The following is a 6,000-nucleotide window of genomic DNA, read 5'->3' on the forward strand; positions in this document are numbered from 1 at the left end:
TGCACTTTTGTTCTGGACTGACCTACACCAGTATACAGCCCCTTTCACGTCCACTTGTCCATCTCATGCTATTCCATCAGGTCAGCCGAATCCGCCTTCTCCCACTCGAGCCGGAATAAGTTCAGTCTGTCCAACATTTCCTCAGAAAACAGCCCACTCATTACTGGTATCAATCCATGAAACTTCCAACACAGATGCACACAACTTTTCTTCAGCAAGGAATTCCAGATGTGGTCTTCCCAGAATCTAAAGTAAGTAGAACATTGCATTTGTATTCACACTATCTTGTCGTAAATACATACATCATTATGTTCTTTGTTTATACAATAATTATCGGGGCTAGTGTGCCCAACGATGTAAATCTCTCTGCACGTCAGAATTTTGCAATGGCCCCTCTGTTGAAATGATATTTGCTGTTGTTTTAAATATTATCTGCCAAACCGAACAACCTGACATTTTCATACCCTATGTTCCAGCTGGCCAAGTTTTGCCCACTCGTTCAACCTGTCTCTGTAAATCTGCATCCTCCTTGTGCCACTTCACAACATACTTCCCCTTCCTATCCTGGTACAGGCTGCAAATTGCACTGCTCCACCTTCTGTCCTTCATCTGAATCCATGATAAAAATTGTCTGTCCTCTGTTTCCATATGTTTTGCACCCTCATTATTCCGAGTCCTTATGTCACCACGTAAGAAAAGCTATATACATAAAGTACGTTTTGGAACATCACTTTTCACTCTTGCTCTTTTGTCTCTACTCCAACTTTAACCTCCCATTGAGTCAGCTAACTGCCTCCTGATCTTAACTTGTAATTCCAAGTGACACCAATCATCAACATTTGTTTCAACTTATGTTAGCATCTTTGTCAATCGTGGCGCTCTACCTTTGTTTGTCCACTCTTTCCAAATTGAGAAAATAAGCCTTGATAGTATTTTGACCATCTCCTCTTCAAAGGTAGTTGAATGTTTATTTGCAATCTCTTCCACCAACTTATTGTTGTCCCAATGAAGGCCTCCCTTTGCCAAGCCTTACCATAAATTGAGCATTGTACGTCTCCATCATCATCCGGAATCTTCTGTTACAATGGTTACTATTTCTTAAATGTGCTCCACTTGATATATTTGATCTAGAACTTCTCCAAGGACCAGGGAAAACAATAGCTTCATTCTCATTGGCTTGGACATGTACTGTTGTGGAAAGTCCTCCTGAATACAATCTCGAGAAACTTGCCTTTCAAGTACCTATCACTTACGGTATTCCAATCATAGGGTGTGAAAATGTCAGGTTGTTCAGTTTGGCAGATAAGCTTTAATACTTTGGCTAAGCGTTGTCCCTCTATTATAACAAAGTCATAACGTCGTTATCTCTCAGTAACTCCTGGACAGGTTTGTTCCTGGCCAAGTTTAGATCATCCAACTTTAAAAGTCCCACCTCCCATAGAACTGGCCACCCATTCCCGATCTCTCTTGCAGATAGTCCTGTCGATGACTTTCATGCTGTTGGATGTGGGTGTCGGGTCTTAAACTTGTGTGAGGAGCTGGTGAAAGTTGTTTACTGGTTTGTGGGCCACTAAAACTCCTTGAGGACAGTATGTTACTGTCTGTGTATCTGAGTGTGTGTGCAGGTGTGTGTGTATCGAAGAATGTGTGCATCTGAGAGTGTGTGTGTGTTTTTGCATATGTGCATAAACACACACTCAAATACACACACGCGCATACCTCACACACACTCTGAGATGCACACAGTAGCACACAGACCTCTAGGAGTCATAATGGCCAACAAAACAGCAAACATCTTTTACCAGTTCCACAAGAGGTAAAGCCCCGACACCCACATCGAACAGCACGAATGTAATAGACAGGATTACCTGCAAGGACTGTGAAAAACACTACATAAGACAAATATGAAAAAAATTGAATATGCGTGTGCATAAACATCAGCTCGCCATTGCCATTCACCTCCAGTACTCTCTCTCTCATTTCTAACCACACAGACAATGAAAGACACAAATTCAAATAGCACAATGTAAGATCCTACTGCGGACAAAATATACCCACCCATCAGAATTCATTGAAGCCTGGCACCCCAACGAGAACTGAATCAATAAATGTATTGAACTTGACCCAATATACAAGCCAATCAGATACAGAACTAGAAGTGCCAGAAAACACAAACACATAAATACCATTCGAGACAGACCATTCGCAGAGGTGCACTGACGATTTCACCTAGCGAAATGTCTGCAGAAACACGCATGAACTTGGTGGTGAATATGCAACTGCACAGTGACACTCTCATACAAAGAGACACACATTGAAACCCACTCTCACGTCGTCTCATATATTCACACACACAGGCACAAACACACACACGGACATGCACGTACAGAATCACATACACACACATGCACAGCTACACACACAATGTCATACACAATTGCACAACTGCAGATGCACTCACAATCACACATAGTTGCATACATAGAAAAACATACAAAATTACATACACACAAACACAGACACACTCTCTCACACACACGCACATATTAACATGCCTAACTATATGATATCTCAGACGCACAAGGAAATGTAATGTACAGTAATACAATGTTAACAGTGTGGGAGGACTGATATTCTGGTACTCAGAATTATTCAGACAGTGTGTTGTGCACATTATTACAATGTACACAGTGTAAATTAACTGAGACACGGACACTCAGCAGTGTGAAAAGTGTATGGCATCTACAGTAATACAATGTCTACTCTATAATAGAATAGATACTTGAACACACTCAAAAGTGAGTCAACTGTGTGTTGTCTGCGGTAATACAAAGTTAAAAACCACACAACACCAGGTTATGGTCCAACAGATTTATTTGGGAGCACTAGCTTTCGGAGTGCTGCTCCTTTATCAGGTGGTTGTGGAGTATAAGATTGTAAGACACAGAATTTATAGCAAGCGTTTACAGTGTGATGTAACTGAAATTATATATTGAAAAATACCTAGATTGTTTGATAAGTCTGTCAGCTTTTAGAATGAACATGCTGGTTTCAGTTTTTTCATATGTAAATCACATAACCTTTTATTTTACACTCAACTACATTTTACTACACCCTGCTGCACTGCACACGCAGACACAGACAAAGACAGACATGCACACACAGATGCACATACGGACACACACACATACATACAGACCCATACACTCACACAGACCATGTCTCCGATACAAGTTCTCTCTCATACGCTCACATATGCACTCCCACACACATGCACCCTCTCACAGACTTGTACCCCTTCACACTCACACTCACATGCATGCAGACACTCTTTCACAGACACTCATCACCACCACCACCCCCAACACACACCCCCACATGCACACATATATGTTTGAGTGGTGAATTTGTACTTGCAAAATTACATTTTATTTTGCTCAAAACTGCATGAATCCATGTACGATTCTGTAAATCCTTTTCTTTAAGATTAGAATCAGTCTGAACATTCTGGCACAGACAGGTTCACAAAGGGCACTCACAGCTTAACTGCATTAGCTGGGCCGAGATGATACCAATTGTTAAAGTTCACCGGAGAATGAAACTTCAAAACAGTTCTGCGATTTACTTATGAAAGAACTGAAATCAACATGTTCATTCCAAAAGGTGAGAGACTTAACAAACAATTTAGGTCTTTTTCAATGTATAATTTTATCTACTTCACACTGTAGCATTTGCTATAAATTCTGTGTCTTATGACCTTATACTCCACAACCACCTGATGAAGGAGCAGCGCTCAGAAAGCTATTGCTCCCAAACAAACCTGTTGGACTATAACCTGGTGTTGTGTGATTTTTAACTTTTACACCCCAGTCAAACACTGGCACCTCCAAATCATGGCTGCAATGCAATGTCTACTGTTTGGTTTGGTTACTTACCATTGTACAGGCTGCAGTAAAACAATACCAATTGTAATACAACACCTTCTGTGTTGTCCCCTGATATTTGGACACTCAGCATTGTGTAAACTGCGTTGTTTACAGTATGGCAATGTGGACTGTGTGTCAGTTCAACGTAAAACACTTGCCCAGTCTGTATTGACTAAGTAATGTAATGTCTACATTTGGGACTCCAGATATTTGGGTAATCACCATTTACCAACATGCACATTGCCTACAGTGCAATAACGTATGCAATGTTTGGGTTTTTTTGGGGGGGTGCATTCAACTGCATACAACCTGTGTATTGAACACACAGTGAGACACTGGATCCTTTTCAGTTTTTGCATTGTTTGATTACAGCCTTTGTGGAGCCCTCAGAGACTGAATGGAGCCTTGGGGCCGGTGAGATCCATTTAAGAGGCAAATATTTAACGGACCGACCGACTGTCCAAAATAATCAGAGATTGTCCCCATCGCATCCCTGAAATTGTGTTGGCCTCCTGGCGTTTAACTTGGTTTTGTAACCATGAGTAGAAATTAATCTACAACTGATTCTCAAACCAAGGTTTAATCATTAAGAGCCATCAATAACAGACAAGGCACTGAGAGTTCTTGTGGTTTTAAGCAAGAATCATTTCTGATCTTCTGATCTTCGATGCCGGAGCTGTGAGTTCATATGCCATACTGCCACATGTGACCCTACAACACATAAAACCAACTTTGAAATCATGGCCAATGCTTTGTTCAGCTTAATGAATGGTTGCTATTTGTTGACGCCATGAATGTCATGCAGAAAAGCAATAGTAGACCGAGTTTGTACTTCAATCCATTGCAATTGGGCAAGAAATGATGCATTTAGATCTTTCAAAGAGGCTGGGAGATTATGCAAATAACAACACTTCTTTTTTTCAGATGGTTCTGCGACACCTCCCCATTCTGGATGCATATATACGTCCAAACTGCATGACATGCCCGCTTCTACTCCCCTTCACATGGCAGGTTTCAGTTAATCAACCTCGGAAGCAATTGCCCAACTCGGTCTTCACACAGTTCCAATTGGAATATTCCTACTGGATCCTGAAACTTCCCAACTTGAAATATTTCATGGAATCGGACCTTGTGGTTTCCCCCAACGACCCCTTCCACTGCACCCCTCCCCCACTGTGAACTGGCACCAAAACATATCCCTACACCGGGACAGCTGTTACGTTGTCGGTAACATTGGAAACTGCTTGTGTGCAAAATGGTTGCCTTGTGCCCCTCTCCCCAACAAAAGGTGGGGCGGCACAGTGGCACAGTGGTTAGCACTGCTGCCTCACAGCGCCAGAGACCCGGTTCAATTCCTGACTCAGGTGACTGTGCGGAGTTTGCACATTCTCCTCGTGTCTGTGTGTATTTCCTCTGGGTGCTCCGGTTTCCTCTCACAGTCACAAAGTTGTGCAAGTTAGGTGAATTGGCCATGCTAAATTGCCGGTAGTGTTAGGTAAGGGGTAAGTGTAGGGGTATGGGTGGGTTGCGCTTCGGCGGGTCGGTGTGGACTTGTTGCGCCGAAGGGCCTGTTTCCACACTGTAAATAATCTAATCTAAAACAATGACAGCAGACAATAGCCAGGCATGTGTGTCCATCACTCTGAGACGTCCTGGGATTCTGGAAGGGGTGCTGTCAGTTATTTATTACAATTCGGTACCTTTCCTGATCTGTTCATTTCCCAGTAGCTCACTCTGCTTCCCCTCTCCCACCCCCACCTCACTCCCCTGTTTTGTCTCTTTTAGGCTTTTCTATTCCGTAGCCTCTCCCTGATTGTTCTGTCTGAGTCTCCCTTTGATTGCTCTCTCTATCTCATTTTCTTCGTCCTCACTATTTCTCCATCTCTCCTTTTCTGTTTGCCAATTATCTTCCCCTGTGTTTACCTTGCCTATTTTTATCTGTCACTATCAGCAAAAAATACTTCAGATTTCCACATTTCTATGATTGCCATTGCATCGATGTGGAGCTTATGGTGCAGAGAGATATTAGAAATGAATTTGATTTATTTTGATTTATTATGTCCCTAAGTACAAT

The 6,000-nt window shown here is 42.1% G+C and overlaps 1 long non-coding RNA gene across 1 annotated transcript in view; it reads left to right on the forward strand.

Moving 5' to 3' along the window:
• The window catches only part of LOC132834632 (uncharacterized), a 44,523-nt gene extending 44,370 nt beyond the window's left edge, over positions 1 to 153 (forward strand). The window contains exon 4 of the long non-coding RNA XR_009647237.1: positions 81 to 153. This is a non-coding gene — a long non-coding RNA (uncharacterized LOC132834632). The remainder of the gene's footprint in view (positions 1 to 80) is intronic.
• Positions 154 to 6,000: the final 5,847 nt, after the last annotated feature.

The sequence above is a fragment of the Hemiscyllium ocellatum genome, chromosome 41 (assembly GCF_020745735.1).
Source record: "Hemiscyllium ocellatum isolate sHemOce1 chromosome 41, sHemOce1.pat.X.cur, whole genome shotgun sequence".
In the NCBI taxonomy this organism is placed as follows: Eukaryota; Metazoa; Chordata; class Chondrichthyes; order Orectolobiformes; family Hemiscylliidae; genus Hemiscyllium; species Hemiscyllium ocellatum.